This window comes from Psammomys obesus, unplaced genomic scaffold (assembly GCF_907164565.1).
Source record: "Psammomys obesus unplaced genomic scaffold, mPsaObe1.curated_primary_1811, whole genome shotgun sequence".
Taxonomy (NCBI): Eukaryota; Metazoa; Chordata; class Mammalia; order Rodentia; family Muridae; genus Psammomys; species Psammomys obesus.
Genome location: NW_026596109.1, coordinates 17,687,475 through 17,699,984, shown reverse-complemented (window position 1 = coordinate 17,699,984; position 12,510 = coordinate 17,687,475).

Below are 12,510 nucleotides of genomic sequence, written 5' to 3'. Positions count from 1 at the left end.
GGTCAAAGCTTCCCCACAATTGGTTATCCAATACCACATGGCCAGCTCCGAAATAATATGCATACAAGTAACTTTATATGGTCTAAACAGGTTGGGATTATATATTTAGGAATATATGCACATATCAACAATTAAAGGAAAAGCCATGGATTTGAGAGAAAAGGACTTGCATAGGAAGGGGGAAATGATGTAATTATGTATAATTTCAAATCCAAAAATATTTTAAAATATAAGTATTCTCCAAAAAATAGTATGGCTTCTAGGCATGGTGGCTCAAACTTGTAATTCCAGCACTAGGTGGGCTGAAGCTGGGGACAAGTTCAAGGCATGAACTAAAATGAGACAAAACACTCTATCAAAACTATGAAGAAAGGAAGAAAAAAGAGGGAGGAAGAAAAGAAGGAAGAAGGAAGGAGAAATACAGAAAAAGAGGAAGAAAAGAAAAAAAAGAGAGATCCAAAGAAAGAAAAGAAAGAAGGGATGGAAGAAGGGGGGATAGAGAAAGAAAGAAATAGACAAACAAACAAACCAGCCAAATAAGCAAACAAGCTATGGCTTATTTAGAACAAATTATCAAGTTCAGGGGGCATTGCTCAATGGTTGAGAGTTACTGCTTGAGCTCCAAGATGGAAGCGACCAGTGGGTACCTATTCTGAAGGGCAGAAGATCCGAAACTTCAAAACTGATGAGTGGATGGGCAGCTGAAGCCAGAGCATCGACTTTGAAGCTTCCCAGGCTAGAAGGGACAACCTGTGAGCTGGGACAGATTGGATCCTGCTCCCCCCCCCCCCGTGGATGTCTCCCAGTCTGAGAGTGGCCAACTATCGACCCCCTGCACTTTCAGCTGCACCTTCCTTTGTTCTGCTTTTCCCAGCAGCACAGCAGCATCAGGGAGTGCATAACCCCAGGTACAGGGTGTCTTCTTACTCTAATGACCAAACAGGGGACCCTAATCTGAGAGTAGAAAACTGGTGAGTCTCTGAGATTACTTCATACAGCTGCAAGGGAGTTAACAGGCCTTCAGCCCTTTCCAAACACAACTGCTAGTGAGTGTTTCTGCAAGAGAGTACTTACAGACCCCCAGATCTGGGTCCCTCTACTCTAGCAGCCAGACATCAGATTCCTCCCATAAACACCTCCACTGTGGGCAACATAGGAGATTCTTCAACATTGAAGCCCCTGTTATTTGAGTCTTCCAGTGGAGTCCAGCCAAACAATCCCTGGAAACAAGATGATGCCACTCAGGCAGATCTGAGCACTTGGAGCACAATACTGAGACAGGCCTCTGAGCCACTGAGCCATTCAGGGCACCTGCACTGTGCCTGCACCACAACCTTCTCTTGCACTTGTCCCTTACTCTTCACCTTTCCAGGCCGGCACACCTCCATGAACACTCGCCCACTTGTGCCCGCGACCTTCCTCCTTTAGCTGCAGCTAAAACACAAACACCCAATCTCAAACCCGAGGACCTCTTTCGTCTTCCTGAAGAATACTCCAGACTCTAGAAACATACATACCAAGGCTGCAGCACAAGCTCCAGTTTATCTCTAGAAGATGGCTTAAGAACACATCCAAAAAAATCAGGACATCATGGCTTCACCAGCAAACCCCAAAATCAGTGGATATTTTAATTCATCAGAAACACAGAAAAATGATTTTAAAGCTATGTTTATCAAGTTATTAGAGGCACATAAAGAGGGATCAAACAAAACTCTCAAAGAAATGCAAGCAAACACAGCCAAATAGAGACACAGTAAGGCATAGAGAGGAAACAAACAAAGCTCTCAAAGAATTACAGTCAAATATAGCCACACAAATAGAGGCACATAAAGAGGAAATAAACAAATAGATGACATAATGGAAAGACAGGAGTCCACATTCACACAAATGAAGGAAATGGTGCAGGACATGAATACAGAATTACAGTCAATAAAGAAAACAGCCCCGGAGCTGGAGAACTTGAACAAAAGATCAGGAACCACAAAGGTAAGCATCACCAACAGAATAAAAGAGATGGAAGAGAGAATCTCAGTTGTTAAAGATGCAGTTTCAGAAACTGATACATCTCTCAAAGAAAAGGCAGAATCAGAAAAGTCCCAAACACAAAACATCCAAGAATTCAAGGAAACCATGAAAAGATGAAAACTAAGGATAATAGACGAAAAGGGTATCAGACTCTAAGGTCCAGGATACTTTCAATGAAATCATAGAAGAAACAGTGATAGACACTACCTCAGAGTAAGGGGCTGGAAAAAGGTTTTTCAAGCAAACAGACCCAGAAAACAAGCTGGAGTAGCTATCCTAATATCTATTAAAATAGACTTTCAACCAAAATTAATTAAAAAAGATGATGAGGGGCACTTCATCCTCATCAAAGGAAAACTCCAAGAGGAGAACATTACAATCCTGAACATCTATGCCCCAAGTACAAGAGCTTCTGCATTCATAAATGAAACATTATTAAAACTCAAATCACACATGAATCCCAAAAACTTAATAATGGGAGTCTTCAACATTCCATTCTCACAAAGGGACAGATCATCAAGACAGAAGCTAAATAGGGAAATGATGACACTTACAATGATCCTTAGTCAAATGGACCTAATAGATGTCTACAGAACCTTTTAACCAAACTCAAAAAATATACCTTCTTCTCAGCATCCCATGGAACCTTCTCAAAAATTGACCATATAGTCAGATACAAAGAAAGCCTCAACAGATACAAGAAGATTGAAATCATCCCTTGTATTCTATCAGACCACCATGGACTAAACTAGACCTCAACAACAACAGAAATAACAAAAAGCATACATACACGTGGAAATTAAACAACTCTCTATTCAATGACACATTGGGCAGGGAAGAAATGAAAAAAAAAAAAGAACTTGCTAAAATTGAATGAAAATTAGGGTCATTTTGATTTGCATTTCCCTGATGACTAATGGCTAATGACGTTGACCAAGTAGGCTTCATCCCAGGCATGCAGGGGTGGTTCAATATACAGAAATCCATCAATGTAGTACAACATGTAAACAAACAGAAAGAAAAATACCACATGATCATCTCCTTAGAGGCTGAAAAAGGACTTGACAAAATCCAACACCCACTCGTTTAAAAACTTGGAGAGATCAGGGATACAATGCACATGCCTAAACATAGTAAAGACAATATACAACAAGCCTATAGCCAACATCAAACTAAACAGAGAGAAACTTAAATCAAACCCACTGAACTGAGGAACAAGGCAAGGCTGCCCACTCGCTCTGTATCTCTTCAACCTAGTACTTGAGGTCCTAGCTAGAGCAATAAGACAACTAAAGGAGATGAAGTAGATGCAAATCAGAAAGGAATTTGTCAGAGTATCACTATTTGAAGATGATATGATAAGATACAGGAGTGACCCCAAAAAATTCAACCAGAAAACTCCTTCAGCAAACACCTTCAGTATAGATACAAAATTTACTCAAAAAATCAATATCCCTCTTTTATATAAAAGATAAAAGTGCTGAGAAAGAAATAAGGGAAACAACACCCTTCACAATAATCACTAAAATCATAAAGTTCCTTAGTGTGACTCTAACCAAGCATGTAAAAGACCTGTTTGAAAAAACTTCAAGTCTCTGAAGAAAGAATTTGAAGAAGATAACAGAAGATGGAAAGGTCTCCCATGCTCATGGATCGGTAGGATTAACATAGTGAAAATGGCCATCCTACGAAAAGCAATCTACAGATTCAATGAAATTCCAATCAAAATACCAACACAATTCTTTACAGAACTTGAATATACAATTCTCAATTACATATGGAAAAATTAAAAAAAAAAAACAGAATTGCTAAAACAATCCTATACAATAACAGATCATCTATAGGTATTTCCATCCCTGATCTGAAGCTGTACTACAGAGCAAGAGTAATAAAAACTGCATGGTACTGGCCTAGAAACACAATGATGGATCGAGGGTATTGAGTTGAAGACCCAGAAATAAACCCACACACCTACAGAGACTTGATTTTCTACAAAGACGCCAAAATCATATAATGGAAAAAAGACAGCATCTTCAACAACTGATGCTGGTCTAACTGAATGTCTACATGAAGAAAAATGCAAATAGATCCATATTTATCACTCTGCAAAAAACTAAAGTCCAAGTGGATCAAAGACCTCAACATAAAACCAGACACACTAAACCTGCTACAAACAAATTGGGAAAGGCCTTGACCTCAATGGCACAGGAGACAACTTCCTGATCAAAACACGAATAGCACAGGCTCTAAGAGCCACAATCAATAAATGGGACCTCATGAAACTGAAAATCTTCTGGAAAGCAAAGGACCTTGTCATTAGAACAAAATAACAGCCTATGTACTGGGAAAGGGTCTTCACCAACCCTATATCTGACAGAGGTCTAATATCCAGAATATGTAAAGAACTCAAGAACTTAAACATCAACAAACCAAGTTATCCAATTAAAAATGGGGTACAGAGCTAAACAGAGAATTCTCAATAGAGGAATATCGAATGCCAGAGAAACACTTGAAGAAATGTTCAACATCCTTAGTCATCAGGGAGATGCAAATCAAAACGGCCCTGAGATTTCACCTTACACCCATCAGAATGGCTAAGATGAATAACTCAAGTGACAACACATGCTGGAGAGGATGTGGAGAAAGGGGAACCCTCTTCCATTGCTGGTGTGAATGTAAACTTGTTCAACAACTTTGGAAACCAATCTGGCATTTTCTCAGAAAATTAGGAATCCTGGTACCTCAAGATCTGGTTATATTACTCCTAGGCATATACCCAAATGTGCCCCACCATTCAATAAGGACATTTGCTCAAACATATTCTTAGCAACTCTATTTGTAATATCCAGAACCTGGAAAAAACATTGATGCCCCTCAACTGAGGATTTGATTCAGAAATTGTGGTACATTTACACAATGGAATACTACCCAGCTTTTAAAAACAAGGAAATCATGAAATTTGAAGGCAAGTGGTGGGAACTAGTAAAGACCATCTTGAGGGAGATAACCCAGAAGCAGAAAGACCCATGTGGTATATACTCACTCATAAGTGGATATTAGCCACATAATAGAGGATAAACATACTAAAATCTATACTCCTAAAGAAGCTAAACAACAGGAAGACCCTAGGGAAGATGCTCAATCCTCATTCTGAAGGACAAACATGATAGACATTGAAGCAGGAGAAGGCAAGGAACAGGACAGAAGCCTACCACAGAGGGCCTCTGAAATACTCTACTGATCGAGGTATCAAAGCAGAGGCTGAGACTCATAGCCAAACTTTGAGCAGAAGGCATGGAATTTTATGAAAGAAGGTGGAGATAGAAAGACCTGGAGGGGCTGGAGCTCCAAAAGGAGACTAACAGAGCAAAAATAATTGAGCCCTGGTAGCCCTGCAGAAACTGTTACCCCAACCAAGGACAATGCATGGAGAGGACCTAAAACCTCTGCTCAGTTGCAGCCCATAAACTCCACAGCCAAGTGGAATCCCTAGTAAGGGGAGAAGGGCTTTTTATATCATGAACTCAATGATTGGCTCTCTGCTCACCTCCCCCTGGGGGGGGGGGTGCAGCCATGCCAGGCAACAGAAGAAGACAATGCAACCAGTCCTGGTGAGACCTGATAGGCTAGAGTCAAATAGAAGGGGAGAAGGACCTCCCCTATCAGTGGACTAGGGGAAGCACATAGGGGTAGAAGAGGGAGGGGGGTGGAATTGGGAGGAGCCAAGGGAGGGGGCCACCGGAGGCATACTAATTGATACATTGTGAAAAATGATAATAGTAATAGTTTTTTAAAGGGTTACTGATTTTACAGAGAACCTGGCTACATCCTCCATTAGCACACAGCAACTCACAGCTGCTTGTAATTCTAGAACAGGGAATCTGATATCCTTTCCAATCGGACATACACACATAAAATAAATGAAATACAAAACTAATTATCAATAACTTAGCTTAGTAATATTCAAATAATTGAAGTTCTTCTACTGAGAATAAGTTCAAAGAATAACTTTTCGAAATACCCCTTGCAAAAAGCTCATTTCAATTCATCTTGCAGGTATTAGCTATTTTGAATTAGAAATCCTCCTAGAATATATCCTTATTTCCTAAAGCAAATCACGTGAGTGACTCTATACAGTTGTTGCCAGATCCCATGTTCCTCTATGAAGCTTAGCCGAAGGTACAGTTGGCTTCTTGTCAAATGTTGTATACATCCAAGCAGAAGCTAAAACAGATGCTACAGCACACATAATTAGCCTTTATAAAAGATCTTGGGGCTTCTCTCTTTTGTCAGAATGCTTGCTCATTGCCCAATTCCCCAAACACACCAGGTGACTGATTGCTAGGCAACCAAGCACAACCATCTAGAGAATTCTTGCTCTCACTTCAGCAGATGTTTTCTCACTTAGATACAAAGGGGTTCAAAGCTTCATAACTTGTTTGTATGACCCAATAACCTGACATTATTTGTGGTGCATTTTAAGACAAGTAAAAGATCACCATGAGCTGTACTGAAAATGTTCAGATTCCGACACTGTGTTAGCTACACTCCATAAATGAATAGCACTAGGTAGTCATAAAAAGTTGAAAACATGAGTGAAATGTAACTGATTTTGAAATCTCCTTACTCTTTTCTGACAAAAATCCATTTCTATTTAGGACTGGTCTTTGTCTAGAAAAGTTGTAGCTTGCGGATAATTGCTAAATAATAATAATATCGTTATTTAAAAATAATAATAACTATTAAATTCTATTAGATGTTAAAATGAGAGAAAACCTGTCCTCAAAGATTGCCTAACCTTGAGACCTCGATGTGAATGTTTCACTGTAATGAAATTGGAAATTTTCCGATGTTTCCGTTATCAAATTTACGTGTTATATTTTATTCTCTCATCTTGTACTGTAGGGTTTCTTTTGATGCAGGCCAGTTCTTCAGTTGTCCTCTGTTTTTGAATGTACCAGGTCCCTTTCTAGGTATTAGTTGATGTTCAGATCAAAAAGAATTCAGTAAAATGTCCCTATAGTTTTCTTTTGGTAAGTTATTTATGGAAGTTCTCACAGAGTGGTTAGGGGCTAACTGTTAATGCATGGCAGAACGGCTCACCATGTCAGTAAGCAGCCAAAGTGCATTACTGTCAATGAGGGCATCTGGGTGAAAGATAGCAAGCTTCAGGGTTTCATATTCTTCTTATTATACTGAGAGTGTTCCAGTACATGACACAATTATGCTTTTAAGGTAGTTTGTTGTACCAAGCTTAGATTTTTAGCATGCCAGATAAGCGTGCCTTGGTTTTTTTGTTTGTTCGTTTTTGGGTTTTTTTTTTTTTTTTTGGGGGGGGGGGTTGTTTGGTTGGTTTTTTGTTTTTTTTTTTTTATTTTGTTTTTGTTTTTGTTTTCCTAAAAGAAAGGTTTAGTTAGCAGTACCCTACCATGAAAAACTCTTTCATCCCTAAAGAAATGGTTCATGCAGATCTGGGAATTTGCCCAGGTGCCAAATAAGAAAATGGCCACATACTGAGCGTTGGTGTGACTTTGCAGCCCAACAAACAGCTTGCTCATAGTTAAATGTATGCTGTGAACACAACTAATGTGGGTATAAGGGACTGTAAGAATGTTTGACACAATATTACTTTCTCTCTAAGACTCACAAGAGCCATGCTGTGTGGGTGAGCCTTCCAACTGTAAGAAAGAAAAAACCAGCTCAGAGCATGATGGTCACAGAACTGAGGCCATGCCCATTGCACTCACATGTTAGGAGTGGTGTGTTGCTCTTCTAGCCCAGCAGCGGCAAGCAAGAACTTTCACTGCTTTTATTGTTTTTACGCAGGTATTTGATATATACATGTGGTCGGTCTCACTCTTAGGATGACCCTCATGTCTCAGCCTATCAAATGCTGAAATACCAGGCAGGAGCCAAAGCATTCTGCTATATTGTTGAAATAATTATTAGTGAACTATTTCCCCTTTATTTAAAACTTTAGAATATATATATAGTAACTTTAGCATTTAATACAATCTGAATATGTTTGATGTAAAATTAGACACAGTAGTATATTTTAGAACTAGTCAGGCAACCAGCATCATATCAAACGTGATTAAAATTCTTTGGAAAATAATAAATTGGTCCTATCTACGGCCAGACGCTTCTAAGTGAAGAGATTCACAAATAAACCAAAAATACTCAAAATTAACTCTTATAGTCAATCTGTTTCATAAATATCAAGTTGCGAACATTTTGTTTAGGGATTTGAGCTGGCCCCCATCAATACCCATTATAAAATAAAAGTTGTTTAATCATTTTGCATCTTTTCCCCCTATGGTTTATAATTCATATGAAGTCTTTGCATAAAATCACTTGGTTTTGGTTCCTTTAGATAGAGCTACACAGAGTTAAGAGAAATGATACTGAGCAACTGCTCATAAAAAGCATATCAAAGTGACAAATTCCTTTAGGAAGATAGAGTAAATTTTTTTTTCTTTTGCTAAACAACATTGAAGGATCTCCCAAACAAAGTTCTCTCTACCATTTATTGTTTTGTCATTTTCCGTACATGTCTGATGTAAAAATGGAACCAAAATACACTAAAATAAAGAGGATGTAGTCAACCAACTTCCTAAAGAGGATCTTCTTACAGTCAAGGAAAATCATTGCCATATGATAGATCTTATGCAGTCAGATGTCTCCACCAGAGTCCTATTCATTCCAGTTGAATCTGTTTATTGTTTGTGAATTTCATACATGCATATTAATACTCTGATCCCTTCCTCTCCAAATCCATCCCCACTGCCATTTTTACCTCTCAACTCTACATGCTCTTCAAAAAGAAAAAAAAATCTCTGAGTTCACTTAGTATTGCATGTAAACATACATATTCCTACTGAAATTCTTTAGCGTCAAAACTGAGACCTTTTCTATTAATTGTAAGGGGGAATGGTTAAAATTGGATCAGTGCTTAAGGGTATTTATAAAAGAAATTAGCATTTGAGTCATGTATATCTAATGTATATGTTTCATAGTTTTATATATATATTATAATTACATGTATAATATATACATATGTATATATAAATATTATATATATAAAATTAGGGACTGGAGCATAGATAACACTCCATATCGCTGAAGAAAACTGACCTTCTCTGCCCAGCAGCTATCAGTGACCAACAGCTACTTAGCTAAGAATAGCAACTGATGAGTTCTTTCTTTATCCATGCTGGGATTTTGGCTTGCTTGTTCTGCTGAAGGGTCTGTACTCATAGTCACAGCATCTGAGAATTCATATATGTAACAATCTGGTCATGTAAATCAATTTAGTTTCTTCACAAACATCCACTGCCCCTTTCCCTTCCTATCCCCTCTTCTTCAGTGATACCAATTCTTGTAAATTTCCCAGGTAGCAAGGTAAAGAACTTTAAAATATGGAAAATCTGAATGTGTAGTTAAGGACGGATATAAAAACCCACCTCTTCAGGTCACAGTTATAGATACATTCTTACTCTGTGATGATGTGACTGGAAGATGTTTTATGCATATTTATGCATGCTGCAATAAATTTTGTAAAATATTCAATCTAATCTATCAATTTGCTTACATATGTAAGTATGAGATCAGTGGTATATTTTGAAAGACCAAATTTAATTGGTACATTTAAAAAATAAGAATTTGAAATATAAATTAACTTGCAGATTCTGTAATTTTGCTGCAAAATAAGAGTGAAGTAGAGTAGGAGTTTGTTAGTGGTTTTCATTAGTTTTCTTTTACAGGGCTTGATACGATCTTGGAGTACTCTCAGTTATCACAATCAACACAAATGTGGTTTTTGCTACTCTTCTGGCAATTATTCAGATAATGTGCTCACATTGGCTATAATTTAATTTGGCCCTTTAACTGTCCACGCTTTTGCTTGCGAGGCTTAGTGAAGTCAATGCTGCAATGGCCACCCAGCTGAGGAGATACTGTAGTTTACTACTCAATAGCTGTAGCTAGATGAGTTTGTTCAAATCTTTAGGCCTCACTTTCACTGTGCTTGATTAAAATCTACCACGTAGGGCTTCTTATGAAAAACAAATTCGGAATATCTGCGAACTTATCTGCAAAGTTTTTGATGCATTTCAATATTCAATATGATTGTTGGTAGTAACCTCAAAGCAAGGAGTCATTATATCAGCGACACCACCCTCTTCATAGATTGAAAGCTGGGGTTTTAACTCATCACCCTCAAGTACATTTCACATAATAAGAACTCAAAGAGATCAGCTGCTTTATTGAGTCACTGGTATTCCCATTGACATTTTTAAGAGTCAAAAAATTTAAACCCTATTTATTGGAATCTAAGGGGTATTGCTTTAATGGTAGAATTTTACTATTATCCAGTAACAAACTATTGTGGATTCAATTTTCAGGGTATTTCTAAAGATATTAACATTTGAGTCAATGAACTGAAAAAAAAAAAAGACATCTCCCATCACCACTGTGGCTAGACCTCACTTAATCCGCTGGGGAGAATTATGTGTAGAGCCAAAAAGCAAAGTAAACATGAATTTTCTTTCCTTAGATAAGAGCATTAATCTCCTCCTGCCTTCAGACATCAGCATCCCTTTTGAGAGATGTTTGAGCTTAAAATTTACACCAGTCAGTCATCATTGTAGTCTTCAGGTTACTGTCCTCAAAAATTAGTTGATATCCTTACTTATTCTGTTACCTTTGAACTCAACAAAAATTTCTTCTCTAACTTATAGAAAACATATTCTTGCCTGATATTTGTATTAGCCAATTCCCGTAATAAAAATCTGCATAGATAGACAGATAGTAGATAGACTGATTGATGGATGATAAATACTAAATATAAGATAGATATGTAGAAAGACAGATGACAGATGATAGATAGAGAGAGTTAGGGAGAGAAGAGAAAATAGATACATAGATATATAAACATATAGATAATTTTGTTCACCCAAAGACCTTTAATACAAGTAGTACATTGTAGTTTTTATACATACTGATTGTGTCTTTATACCTAAAAATGTATTTTGTATGAAAAGAAACATTGTGGGCTCATATTTCTATAAATCCATCCTGCCAAACTGCATTTGGACTGATGTGTATAATTTTAAATCTTCTATGGGGTTTATAATATGATGTGCACATGCTTATTGTAATTCCCAGCAAGTTATTACTGTGTAATTACCATGCCCATGGTCTGAACGTCATTGTGTTGTTATTATAACACTTAAAATCTACTCTCTTAGTGGTTTTAAGAATTCATTATTCAGCCAGTTCTGATAAGACCTGATTGGCTAGGGTCAGATGGAAGGAGAGAAGGACCTCCCCTATCAATGGACTGGGGAAGGGGCATGGGGAAGAAGAGGGAGGGAGGATGGGGTTAGGAGGGAATAATGGAGGGGAACACAGCTGGGATACAGTGAATAAATTATAATAAATTAAAAATTAAATAGAATAATACATTATTATTAACCACAGTCACTGTTCTGTACATTAGATCTGTGAAGTGTCCTTGTCTTATTAATGGAAATTTTGACCTTTAAGCAGTATCTTCTCAATCCCCAATCTTCCCATATCTGGAAGACATTACCCTACCATCTGCTTCTTCACGTTAAATTAAATTCTCTATACAAGTTGACCTAAGCAGTGTTTCTCTTTCTGTGTCTGGCATCTTTCAGGTTCATTGTTATTTTCATCAAGATTCCCTTCTTTTTAGCGATATATATATATATAATTAAAGAGAGCAAGGAGGAACATGTGGTAAGTTTTGGAGAGAGGAACGTAAAAGGAGAAATGATGAAATTATATTTTAATTTCAATATGGACTAAGGCTCCATTCAACAATGTATAATCAAAGTCCACTGCTGTCGACTTTATTGTAAATTGACTCAGTCTAAGAAGAGAATTTGTGAAGCTCCTTCCTAGAAGTTGCTTAAGGTTTGAAGAGAATTCTAGCTCAGGGTACAGCAAGAAATGTCTTTTAATAATGACTTGACATGATCTATAGTCATTTAGAAATCAATTTTACTTTCATTGACTTGTGAGCTAAAATGAAATTTAGAATATTGCATACACTGTAGAAAATGTAGGATGATACTATGTTTGGATTGTTCTGTCTGTGTCTGTTAGTTCTTTGGTCATAAGTCAATCCTGATGCCTCCTGCTTCCTTTTTCATTCCAGGCCATCAGCATGCTCTGCCTGCTCCAAGTCCTCAGTCATTTTCATTTTCTCCTTTTGTTCTCTTATCTGTCTGAATGACATCAGTCCATCATTTTCTGAACAATTTTAGTCGTTCTGAGAATGGTGCCTCTTTGCTTTCTTGTCTATTTCCATTTACTTACCAGACAGTAAATGTAAAAACTGATCATATCTCTCTCCTGCTCAAAGTCCATTAAACATATTTTCTTTCCACTAAGGATAAACCAACCCTCCCGTGGTAGTTTTAAAGATGCTGTGTCTTTTTCAAAGATCACACATCTCTA